Source organism: Diadema setosum, chromosome 6, assembly GCF_964275005.1.
Source record: "Diadema setosum chromosome 6, eeDiaSeto1, whole genome shotgun sequence".
Taxonomy (NCBI): Eukaryota; Metazoa; Echinodermata; class Echinoidea; order Diadematoida; family Diadematidae; genus Diadema; species Diadema setosum.
The window spans coordinates 35,644,849-35,658,591 of NC_092690.1; the positions used below are offsets into that span (position 1 = coordinate 35,644,849).

The 13,743-nt window shown below is 38.9% G+C and overlaps 1 long non-coding RNA gene across 1 annotated transcript; it reads right to left on the minus strand.

Moving 5' to 3' along the window:
* Nucleotides 1–4,393: 4,393 nt before the first annotated feature.
* Nucleotides 4,394–5,832, minus strand: LOC140229856 (uncharacterized). Its single transcript, XR_011901322.1, has 2 exons — nucleotides 5,748–5,832; nucleotides 4,394–4,635 (listed from the first exon to the last, which is right to left on the minus strand). It is a non-coding gene; the product is annotated as an uncharacterized lncRNA (long non-coding RNA).
* Between the last annotated feature and the right edge of the window lie 7,911 nt (nucleotides 5,833–13,743).

Below are 13,743 nucleotides of genomic sequence, written 5' to 3' on the forward strand. Positions count from 1 at the left end.
AGTCCTTGTTAAAATGCATTAAAACTAATGGTATTATGGACACTTACCAATTTGATACCAAAGTTTGCATATCGGCTAGTAGGCCTTACTACTCTACTACTTTCAATAAAAGGTGTGTGCCACCGTATAGTGCAGTTGTATGTAGACCTACCCAAGCCCCAAGTCACAGTTACCCCTGGATTTAGGGGATAAAGAAACATGAGAGGAGAGTGCATGCAATAGGCACGGCACATCAGGGCCTGATAGGATGTACAATGCATATAAAGTATTTAAAAAATAGATATTTGTACATGTCTGCTTATGAATATGAGTAAAAGCTAATGGATTGACAATGTACAGTTAACCGTGCCTAAGTCGAATTTATTTGGACTAAAAAAATACATTCGGCTACAAAAAGAAATTGGCTTTTGAGGGATCAAATTTAATAGAATATAAAGAGAAAAGGATGAGAAAAGATTGTAGTCTTTGGTGATCATTTGACTTTAATGACTGTATAGAGGGTTAATTTGTTACAGAGGGGAGGATATGAAAGCAGTTCACAGAATGTTCTTACATTATTTTAATATTGAGAAAAAAAAATGTCTGCTTCTAAACATAGATGTCCATTTTGTTCCTACATTGATTGTTTGCAAATTTTCATTCCTCTTTTGTACTTCTGCATAATAAGGCAATTTCATCTATTTTATCAGCAGGCAAAGGAAGAAAAAGAGGGGAAAAAACATGTTTCTTCATGGCCGAGACTCACACCAGCATAAGAATTCCAGCTAGTGCACACAGACAGTAAGTGAAGAGTTTGTTTGCAAAAACCGATAAGTCCATTTTTGAAGATTTTGAAGTATGGTCTCTGTCATAAAGTACAAAATAATACCTTTTAAATAATATATAGGTCACTACATATAAAGGTACATTTTTGAAGTTATGGTCAAAATAAGCAAACATTTTCTTATTATTCTCTTTATTTTTCTTGACCTTTAATCGCAAATATCTCCATTTGGCAAATATGGACTTATCGGTTTTTGCAAACAAACCCTTCAAGTGCACATTGTAAATTGTACAATTATTTCTAGTTATAGAGAGAGAATGAAAAGTTAAGAACCTCACAGCTTGAAATGTTTATAGATTGATTTGTTGGAATCTGTCTGTATTGTTTAAGGATTATTTCTGATATGACCTCTCATTTGAGGATACTTGTACATCTGTGACTTCATCCTCCTGAACAAGAAAATGTACAGCATGGCATAGTTATGAATAAAAAAAAGACTTCACAGCAGTTCATTAAAGATTGTAAGCAAAAATGATGTAATGAAACTTACATAACACAAATAACCAATAATGAAAAGAGTGTTTTGTACAGTAATAGCTTATAATGTGTTTACTATCTAAAAGAGTTTGGACATTCAAATTTCTTCATAAATCCCTCTGAAAACTGAAAATGCTTTATATGTCATGACAGAAGTACAGGCCTTCATGATTCAGGTACATTGTGTAATTTTGGCACATGAAGTTGCATGTAATACTCATCAGTATCTTATTGATTGTTATGTGAAATTTCCCTCATTTTTAAATGAAGATATTGGCACCATACCTTCATACAAAACACCTTCTAGATCTCCACAAAATGACTTTTTGAGTGCAATGTTGCCATTTTTATTTTCTATTTCTTATTTCTTCAATATTTTTTATATCATGTATAGGTATAACTTTTGTGAGTGAAGGAGAATGGCAGCTGAGGGCAGACAGGCCAAACTTGATGTCAGGAGATGGTATACACTGCAAAGGATGAGCAGCTTGCTGTCAAAAATGAGAAAAAATGCAAACAGAACAAGGCGCTGATTTTTTAAACACATTTCATCAGGCTGAAGTCATCACCCTTAAAAAGCAAGGGAAACACCAAGCAAGCAGTATTTCAGAGCTTTAACAGGTGCATGGGCAGTGATAATCTCGGCTACATCAAATGCATCCAAGTGTGATAATCACAATAATAGCACATTGTGCTTTTCAAAGATATTGAAAGATATCGATTTCGGTCGATTTTCAGGTTTTGAGTGTTTTGTGTGTTTTTTCTCATGCTCTTTCAAGTGGGCCAAAAAATAAGTTGTGATTCGGTACAGAAAGTTATTTTTAGAAAGTAATTTTGACAAAATTCCTGAGGAGAGAGGGCGATTAATCTGGTAGAACTGCGTAAGTCGAGATACGAAATTAATTTTCCAATGTTAATCAGGCAGAACTGCGTAAGTCGAGATACGAAATTAATTTTCCAATGTTAATCAGGCAGAACTGCGTAAGTCGAGATACGAAATTAATTTTCCAATGTTAATCAGGCAGAACTGCGTAAGTCGACTTACGACAACGCTTGGACCAAGGTGTTCCTGCATCCCGCACGGACATGGTATATCTTAACACGCGCGTGCGCGACCTTGGTAGTGACGAACGCGCTGCGCGTTCAAGCCTGCAGTGCCTAGCTAGCTAGTAGCTAGACACGCGCATCCATGTCGTACAGCTACGTGTATTGTACACGACCCGAACGACAGTCACGCTAAAGCAATAACCCTCGTTACTCTTGGGGGAAATTGCCACTTTCTTTCCCTTCATAGACTGTCAGGCTTCAAAACAGGTCAATATGCGGTATGCCTTACTATTAAGTTTTGCTACAATCTAGTGTTTTTTAAGCCTAGAGCATTTCTAGATCTAACAAACGTTATAGTTTGCATCTTGTCTGACATCACGCTCCAGTCAACTTTAGGCCTCCTTAGTACTGCTGCAGCACTTGCCCATTGTTAGTGTACGTGAAATCAATGTACTGTGCGGTAGCGTAGGTCACGCGAACAACAATCTGTAATCCATTGACCATAGCTTCTTATTTTGATTTTCATTGTAATAAGCGGTTAGTGGGCTTGGATCTATGGTATTGATCTCGAGAAGTTTAATGAATATCTAGGATACCGTCCATAACGATGGCATTTTCGATCCAATCCTACAGACGTCAGAAATTGACCAATACTAACTTTTTGTAGTAGGGTTTGGTTTTTGGGGATGGTTGATTTTAACTTCCCCTCCTATCTACTGTACCTCACGACCTTAACCAGACCCGGACGCGTGTTTTTTTTAGACGGCACAGATTGGGGAAACTAAAAATCTATCGGGGACCCTATCCCTAAACCTAACCCTAATCCTAATGCTAACCCTAACCATCAAACCCTAACCCTAACCCTAACCCTAATCCTAACCCCAACCCTAACCCTAACCCTAACCATAACCATAACCAAAAACCCTAACCCAGCGTTTTTCCCATAGGTTTAACACGCGCCATGCCCAAATCTGTGCCGTCTTAAAAAAAAAAAAAAAAAAAAAAAAAAAAAAAAAAAAAAAAAAAAAAAAAAAAACGCGACCCGGACTGTGACTTTAACCTGACTAGGGGGTCACCTGACTGACACATCAAACTCTATATCAGGTGACAATTGACCCCCACAACCTTGACTCGACGCTGATGGACTCACGGATTAGGAAGGAAACAACTACAAGGCATACACCTGTATAAATCTACCTGAATCCAGTCCATCGTCAGCCTGGCGTAGTCAGTAAGTATTTTACGCTGTGAAGTGGACACTACTCGCACTTTATTGGCGTAGTTCGGCAGGATTACTGGCCTATTTGCATGAATTTTGCCGATTTTAATCAACCGTATCGGTTGGGCTGCGAGGTAAGTCGCAGGGCAATGGCCGCGTGAATACATTATGTGTGTGTATCAATGTTCGCACATTACGCGTTGCACTGTGTGTATAATTACTGTACTGTAAGTTGTCGGTTCGCGGACCGGGTCGGCGCTGACTGCAGGAAGACAGAGATTGTCTCAGGGCGGTAGCGCTGAAAGGGGCGAGCGACCGGCGGGGAATCAAAAGTGAACGTCTTTGTGCGAACTTGCGTGTTGATTGTTATCATCGTTGTGTTTTGTACGACGTCCGAGCGAGTGATTGGAACGATATTTTTGATTGCGAACTCGTGTTACTTGTAGACACGTACTACATAAAGGTGAAAGTTTACTTCAGTCAGTCACAGTTGGAACGCACAGGTTCGTTCATTTATTGAAGACATCAATACCAGCTGGACTCGTGTACTTGTAACAAACACGAACTTGTGTTGAACCAAAACTTGTGGAACACACCAACTTGTATACTTGTGTGCTTGCATACTGGTGTCGAACCCGAACTTGTGGTACACACTAACTTGTGTACTTGTGTGCTTGCATATTGCTGTCGAACCCGAACTTGTGGTACACACTAACTTGTGGTTCACTGCTGGCTCCCTCAGATCCAGGACCAGAATATTGTGTATGACAACCTGCTGGCTCCCTCAGATCCAGGACCAGAATATTGTGTATGACAACTTCAGTCAGTCACAGTTGGAACGCACAGGTTCGTTCATTTATTGAAGACATCAATACCAGCTGGACTCGTGTACTTGTAACAAACACGAACTTGTGTTGAACCAAAACTTGTGGAACACACCAACTTGTATACTTGTGTGCTTGCATACTGGTGTCGAACCCGAACTTGTGGTACACACTAACTTGTGTACTTGTGTGCTTGCATATTGCTGTCGAACCCGAACTTGTGGTACACACTAACTTGTGGTTCACTATAAAAAGAGAAAGGAAATAATAAATGCTTAGTTATCACTACCTTGAGCAGGTTGTCAAGTGTAATTATTTCTGTGTCTTCCAAATATACTTAATACTTGTAATAATCGAAACACCTTTCGATTTGTGCAACTAACATAAACAACAATAACAACCTTACACCGTTAACCCAAATGCATGCAACCATATGTGCAGCAACCACATGCAGTGCACTAAATATGCAAGTGTTCGGTAATAAACATTAACCCATCAATGTCTTGTATATAGAGACATACAGCTGTATTCTGACTCAATATCTGATGTATGGTACTGCATTTTTCAGTGTACAAATACACTGCACCATGAAATAATGATATTGTTCTAAATGACCTGACTCTATCACACTTGTTTACTTTGATCATTCAAACAAAGTGTACATTATGAAGTGAGCTTTATCTCTATCACTCACATAATTAAGTTCAAATGATGCACTTGCATCCCTACAACACTATCATGAAATGCAGCCTGCCTTTCTTACAATAAATAAATCCAAGATCATCTTTCCCTTTAAACCCTTGAATGTCTTTCCTTTTGACACCTCAACACCCATATGATACACCAAAAAAGAAACTAACCCTTCAAAAACATTGAATAAGTTAGCCCTCTAACTGCAGTTATGTATGGGATTGTATTGACTGTACGGTATACGTACATATACGTGTGTAAATCTAACAGTATACACCTCTGTGAAAGTGACAAAAATTGAATCCCTTAATATGATTCTCATTCCTATATGACCATAACACAATATTCTTCTGAATATGAAGTCTTATATTATTCCTAAATGAAACATACACAGTATTGTAAGCTTCAATCATACACTCACACTTCCAACATTTCTCTTCCCTGCCTGCTAAGCAGGAATCATGTACGATAATCAATACCTACAGCCAGCGTACCGTACAGTTCTACGTGTAATCACTTTCTATATAAACACCGTATCGAATCGTTATGTCAACCTAAATTCTGAACTCGATTACAAGCTAACAACACAACACATATCACTACACAAATGATTAAACAAAGCTACAACAATCAAATATTCAGCTGTTTTCATCATAATTTCTCTTACCAAACTGTTTAGGTTCCTAAAGTAAATCAATCACAGATCCAAACTCATTCTTTTTGATCATGTCTTGCATCTTGGCCCATGTCTTTTGCGTGGCTATCATGTCAGTACGCATGCAGCATGCTAGTACGTGGAACAAATCAGTGCGCAAGCATCCGAAGGAATGCGCACTTGACGGTGTATCCAAAGTAACGGTCTGAACTTTAAAGGGGCGTAACAGCCTAAATTTGTTCCGATCAAATATTTCTTGAATAAATCAATACTGCCGCTACATTACTGTTGTTAGCGTCACATCGTATTATTTGTCAAATCGTCGTCTAATGTGAGAGATAGATTGACGTTCGTAAAGGTAACTGTTTAGTCAGACCGTCCTACTCTAGCTGTTCTACGTTACTGTTAAATTCTCCTGGTATTTTTGTAGACCTAGATTTGTTTCTCTAACTCTAGGTTGGTTGAGTGTGTGTGAATACAGTCTGTGATTGTTGTTTTATGTGACGTGCCCACCCAGCTAACGTCTGGGGAGCCGCTCGAGGTCGAAGAAAAGGAAACAGAAACAAGAAAAAGAAAAACGAACAAAAACACACAAGAAAACTTTTGCCCGAGTGAGTCATTTTGTGAGTCGATTAGTGTTTGGTTGCGTTTGCATCTTGCTTGTGTTTGGTTGGTGCTTTTGTATTGCTTTTAGCTTATCAGGAACGCTAGCCACGTTAGGTCTAGTTCTGTTTGTATTAGTGTCAGCTTTTGACGTAGTAGACCAGGACCTGCACTTGGTCTAATTTGAGTGCATACACTCGCTACGCGCTAGCTAGCCAGCCCGATCCGTAGCTAGTTTTCAGCTCACTAGTTTACTGCGAGTGTGTTCTCTATACGTACACCGTGTTGTAGCGCGGTTCCGATCCCCGTCGCTTATTGCACCGTTATTCGTGGTAATTCTAGCGTGCGTTGAATGCGGCGCGCTTGGTCTTGGACCAAACGTGAGTACGGAACGCCAGTTTGTTTCGCATCGTGAGCGAGCGTGGTCTGCACACGTACAACTGTGCACGTACACTGCCATAGTATACAAGTAATAGCATTCGTGCGTCGCGCTGTACGTTGTAATTTGTGTATTCGATCTCCGGCCGCATTGTCCCTGTACTGTACTTGCATCTAGCGGTGTGTTGAACACCGCACAGTGTGAATGAACAGCGGACAGCCGTTCCGTAGCGGAGCATACTAGTAGCAGTCTATGGTACGCCAGCTGACTCTTCGTGCGTTGTCAGCTGTACTCCGTATTCGTTTACGTGTATTTTGTGGTGTACTCCTGTCATATTGTAACATTGTTACTTTTTATTGTTCTGTTCTAGTGTGTTCTATCTTTGTCCCTTTCCTCCCTAATTGGTAGGGGGTTTTATCGCTTTTGTGTAACCCACATAACTCCCAACATTTTAATTGTTAGGTAGGTTTTTAGGTTTATTTAATAGACAACGGTTTGGTTAGGAGTAATAGTTGGATATTTAGTTGGCATTAATATTCAATTTATATGAGATATTGTTTGGTCAGGGATAACACTTTTGATAAAAGAATAAGAGAAAAAATTGGTTAGGAAATATAATTTGGAATTATTTGGAAGGATAAGCTAGTTTATTAAGGAGGTTAGATAAATATAATTTATTGTGTGGCGCTCCGACAAAATGAGTCATAAGTTTTCCCGTAATGAGCCGAAAATGAAGGGGAAGCACTGTTCGGGTCGATTTTTTTTTTTTTTTTTATGACGGATTTTGATTTCTTTATGTTTTATCTATTTGTACAGAAAATTTCAGCGTGTAAAAATGAGTACAAGTGTCCCAAATCGCAGTTTTTCTGAGACAATTTTTTCGGTTACATTTTTTTTCGAACGCTCGCCTTTGCGTTGCGTTTCGCACCTATTGTTCTTGCCCGATCGAGACTCCGCCTCCGTTGCTAGGGCGTATGCTAATGAAGCATTGGTCTTGACCCCATTGAAGACAAAACAAAGCATGGTGCGCGCGGCGGCGTCGGCGGCCAAGCGGCGAGGGCTTTAGAATTACGCAATAAAAGTGAGCTGACCAAGGCTATCGATTGCATGACCAGCGAGTTGCGTTTGATACATGCACCACATTTCATGAAGTGGTGATTGATGTGACGCAGAAATTAATGGCCCTGAAAAAAATAATTCCAACGAACGATCACGCAGAATTTATGATACTTTATCAATGAGCTAATACATGATCTCATATCGAACTTGACGCCTCTCTATGCGTGTCTGTACTTTTACAACGGCTATTGGCCTCATTAATGAATTCATTCAAATAATTATAACTTTCGTTCCCTGGTATGTGTCTTGCTGTTCAAATTCATCTTTGGAGATAATAGCAGGGCCTAAGTTGTCAATTATTCTCGTTTTAATAAAGTCGTCAATTCGTGTGATAATTACCAAAATGTATGTAATGCGTAATATTATTTCCCTGCTTAATAAAACTTATTTCCCTATTTTCTTATGATGGTTTGGGCCGCCACGGCATGGAGAGAAATCGGAAGACAAACATTATTAATGCCCAAATAACACGTGTTCCCTTTGGAGGATATTCTGACTCTTGTCATCTGTGTATATTTTAGAAGTAGGACCTATTTGAGAAAGTGACAGAAAGCTGTGTCGCTACTCAAAAGTGTGCTTCTTCATTTTGTTTTGTTTTTTAATCAGAATGTTTGTAATGATAGCTGTTTATCGTGTATTGTGTGATGTAGCTGACATGTGAGAGGTCAAGTCTGCAATGAATTTGGCTTAGCAGCTTTGCGAAGTAGCAGCGCTAATTGCCTATTGAATTGCGTATTCTGAGGAATTCCGAATGAAAGAACTCGGACGACACTGTTCACGCCTTGTATCCGAGTAAACCCCGCATCAACGAAGCCTTGAACAATGAAAGGTAAACTTCCTGCTATCAAGGGGTGGATAATCACGCAACCAGTATTCTTTCTTCGCCATTGATAGCAGAATCAGTGACGTAATGGGGCAACAGTGTTGGAGGACCGGCATTATGTCTGCTAATTTGTAAAAGAATTTTTCAGTCCCCTTTTGTGTTCAGAACCACAGTCAGGGACGCTAACTTACTTTATCTCCTACAAGCTATCGCTACTATCTTAACACGTGAATTTTATGAAAGGTTAAAAGTGATCGCGGAATCAGTTCTTCTGCGTGACACCAGGCTTTTATAATATCATACCAAGCTCAAATCGTTTACTTGTATAGAAAGGGCGGGAATACACACTTATCGCAATCAACCGGATTTGGGAGTGATACACTCTATTATTTTTCTTAATCTTTCCCCCGACAAAACCATGGTAATTCAAAACAAACAAACAAACAAACAAATCAACAAGCAGTTGCATTATATCAGTACGTATAGAATTTGTGTGTTTCATGTATGTATAGGTCATCTCTTGATGTATAGTAGGCATTTGTTGTCGTTTTTACAGCATTTCCTAATAAATGCCTTTAGCGAAAACCCAACACAACTTTTATCAAGGAGGGAAGGGAACTTAGATTTAAATAACATAGTTTACAGAAATCAGACATGTAAATAAGGCAACCATACACATCCGCATGGCCGATTGTAATCTCTTACTTAGACTATTAAACATGATCGCCTGCATTTACGTGCTTTTTCTAATTTCTTGAACTTTGCCTCATTTTCTCCTTTTTTTTTTTAAACAATTGCTCGCAACATTTAAAAATCGTAACACAGTCTGCTATCCCACAATATAATGTTCCATTTGATTCGTCACTTATTGTTGGTGGGGTGACGCCAAATGTTGGAATCTCGAGCGATGATACATGGCATTTTGTTTGTTGGTTTTCGTCTCATCGCTCAAAAGAATTTTGACTACGATTACAGAGGTATCATCTACAAGACTTAACTGATGGTTTACAGAAGTGATCATCAATTCAGTAAGGATTAGTCAAGTCATGAATTCACTTTACCCATCATGTCTAATCGAACTACGACATTGTTGGGGTAACCGCACCTTTTTATTCTCATAGTTCAAACTAATTCTTGACATTATCAAAACAAATAATTCTGTATATAATTTCTCAAACTACTCAAAAGATGGCCTAAGTCAAAACTTTCTACAAAGATTGCATACGGCAATCTTTACTGGCCTAAACAAGATGTTTTCTAGAGCTATCAGTTCCCCCTATGACGATGACTTCGATTGCGTTTTGAACTTGTACCGAACTACTTTCAAAACAGCTACCTTTATAGTTCGATTAATGAACCAGTCTTTTGAATTCATAACCAGCATTCGTAATCGTAACCATACAGTAACATAATACTGTCAATAAAAGTTGGAAAATGTAAATGCTATAATAATAGCGCAAAATAAATGAGTAACGATTATCTTCATACATTCTTATTCCTAAGTGATGTCGCTACGAAAATGGCACATGGTTTGATTATTGCTTCAAGCAAATAAAAGGAAAAAGGAATGGGATATACTTCTAATGATAGTACCACGCCGTACAATGCATTTCACTTTATTTGGTAACGTTTGGTTACGTTTCTGTGCGCTTTACGTATGGAAAATAAAAGGTAGATTGATGCTATTAACATGCTAACACACAACGCATTCAAAATGTTTTTTTTTTTTTTTGAAATAAACCGTTTACAAGCTAATGTTTTAGTATACGGTTTGAAACTTTGAATTTGCGAGTCCTTTATAAAGTTATAAGGTTATTACATTATCAAGCAAAAATTAAAGTATTTAGGGATTCGGATTTGCGCAGAAGACTAACAGTGCTATATATGGCGATCGTTCGCAACAGAGACAATCCGCTTCAATAGATATACAATGTAATTCTGTTGTCATAAATTGAAAGAGAAACGAAAAGAAGTCAACTTTTTAACTTCATTTAGCTTTCTCACCAATTGAACTTGATTTGATCTGCCATGCATGATATCGCTGTGTGTTCTATTTATTATATTAAATTATTTAATTGGCGTGCTTGTTTATGCAGAATATTACAGGTAAGTATAATTCATTGAAGTTCTTAATGTTTGTACATATGGCGGGTTGGTTGTTTTGTATTTTCATTGTTATAATATATCACGTGTCCATTATCTGATTCTGACCACGAAAATATGGCGACTGTTTAAATGCGGAGTATGTACTGGGAAACTAATGTCTCCTGCCAGTATAGACAAACTAATTTCTAGTCTATCCCCGCTTGAAATGGAAATGAAAAAAAAAAAGAACCCGAAGTTCGACTTTCAGCAGATTTCAACCGTCATGTATAGTGCCTGATACATGTAATGGACACAATTCTTTAGCACATATACAACTTTCGGGAATAAATGTATGTCTTAATGATTGTATCTCATGGAAGAAAACTTGTCTCCTTGCCTGAATTTTAGCTTCTTCCATTTCAAGCTTGCGGGAAAGAAATAGGTGAACATCAATCGCAATCATAGAGAGAGGCATATCCTTAAAAATAAGCACAGGAGTACTGAGACACACTACGAAATAAAAACGGGCCTTTTATCACTATTGACAACGCATGACATTGAAATGCTTTTTTTTTTTTCCTGGGGGGGGGGTTATACAATTGATTATTCTGAAGGTTCGTTAATCACACAATGAAATATGGTTCGCTATTAGCTTAGGTTCGTTAACAAGAAAATTAAATGCGGTTCCTTTTCCGGTGGAGCCTTTACCCGCAATCATTTATTCTAATAAGGTTTGTGAATACAAAACGAAGTGAGGAAGGCCCAAGTATTAATTCCGATTATTTGTCAGTCTATACTCCATTTCTCCAATGCAGAAAGATTGTAACTGCAAATGTGATGTAAAAAAAAAAAAAAAACAAAAAAAAAAACATTAAGCTTAAGCTACAAGTTAATGGTTCTTTATATGCTATGGTGTTACAAAAGTGACTGAGAATAAGAAGTATATCTATGATGCAATCATATAAACCCAACGTGAAGCTGTCAAGCCTATATCAACCTTTGCTTCTGATACGTATAGTATGTGCAGCATTGACAAGCGTGATGAGCAATAATTACTGTGCACGCAACGCCTATAATGGAAATGTGCCTAATATGGCGGGAATTCAGAATGTTACGGCTGTATACAGCTGCAGCAGAACAGACGCGAAAGCAGTCTTTGATGCTCTGCAACATTACGACCATGTACGTAATTTGAGGGTTTTAGTACACACAAGGAACACGATCTCAAAAGACGACTATTGTTAATTAACTTCATTGACTTTTTCTACCGATGCTGTCTTTTGAACCCCCGCCTACAAAAGGTTCTCAGGTTCTATTTAGGTATTGCTACTTGCTAAACGCATCCTCTTTAGTTTCCATTGACAACAACATGGGAGGAGAATGGAAGCGATCTACGCCCTCACTAAAAGACGCTTCTCATAATACGCATTGCGTGCCTTTTTTTTTTTCTTTCTACTGTTTCCTATTGTTTGTGAGTTAAAAACTTGCGTACCGACTCATTCATGCGGCGGCAGCGGCACGGACACAAACGCACCGAAGTTTACATTCGGGCTGCCGTATTGGTCAGAATCGTTAATGATAGACCTGTCCTGCGATTGGTTAATTATCTTACACACCCAAGCTATCGCCTTATACGGTAATGCGTGCGATGGAGCGTAAACGCCGTCGCTAAGCAGGACTGTTGTATTGTTTCGTCCCGTGAAAGAAACAGGTTGCGAGCTTGAACATAGCCTGAACTTTGAGAGCGATTTTCTCCGTTATTTAGAAAATGGACTGACATCATAAGCGTAGTTAATATTCGTTTGTATGATCTATAGGAATGTCGAAATCAGTTGTATTACATATCAGTGTAAAGCTTAGAGTCTGTAGAATTCACATATAGGCATAACTACGATTTCAATTTTTGCGACTTTTGACTCATTCCGACGGAGCGCATCACAATTATGTTAAAATAGTAAGATAATTGTGGGGATTTTTGAGGCGAGATTGTTTTGGTTAATGTCTTACCTCAAATAGGTTATATTAAGATATTTGAGAGAATCTGGTAAGATTTGATAAGTGTATGATTTGTAGGTTAACTGTTGGATAGGGAAATAATTCTTCAGGTTAAGTTGAAGAATTAGATAAATAGAGAGAGTATATATTTTAATTGAGTAGGGTTGAGAAGTATAAAGTTAGAATTAAAAGGAGATATTTTGGGATTTAGTGAGTGGAATTTACTAAAGTAAGGTGAATTGTTTTGAGGGTATAGAATTTATTGTAAGATTATAAGTTGTGAAAGGCTGTGATAAAGTATTTTGGTATATAACTACTATTTTTGGTAGGTTTGGGATGTTAGTACAGCCAGTAAAGGTGAATTATATAGATTTGGGATGTATACTCCTAGTGCAAGACCAGGTTCGGGGTTGGCCAGCCATGTCGCCACCCCAAGTTATCAGGTCTGGGAGACAGGCCCGTCCTGTTCTCCAGGAGGGCATCCATCAACAGAAAGGGAAGTAGGACATCTACACTCCTACGACAGCTATCCACCCTCTTGGCGTGGAACCCAGGTAGGCGGATGTGCAGGTAGCACTCCGTTAGGACGTCCACGGGTATCAACCCCATCACAGTCCCTTCCCACTCGGTGCTACCCACAGGGTCAAGATGGTATTATCAATAATGACATGTTGGAGGAGCAGTGGTATAGTTACTCTGCACCTCAGTCCACAGGGGACAGCTCAATCCCAAAACCTTATGTGGAGGGATCAACCCGCTGTGGGGTGCTGCATTCTAGCTGGCAAGATTTAGCAAACATGAGTGTGAGTGGGTGGAATACCTCTCAGGAAGTGGGGAAGCTCCCATCCTTGCCCAGGTCAATCTCATTTGACGGGAAGGGAAATTAGGGAGCCTTCTATGCTAAATTCACTACTTTCGCGGACGAGGGTGGTTGGTCTCCCATGCAGCGACGCGACCAAATGTGGTGGTGTCTAAAGGGGCAAGGGAGCGATCACTACCGGATG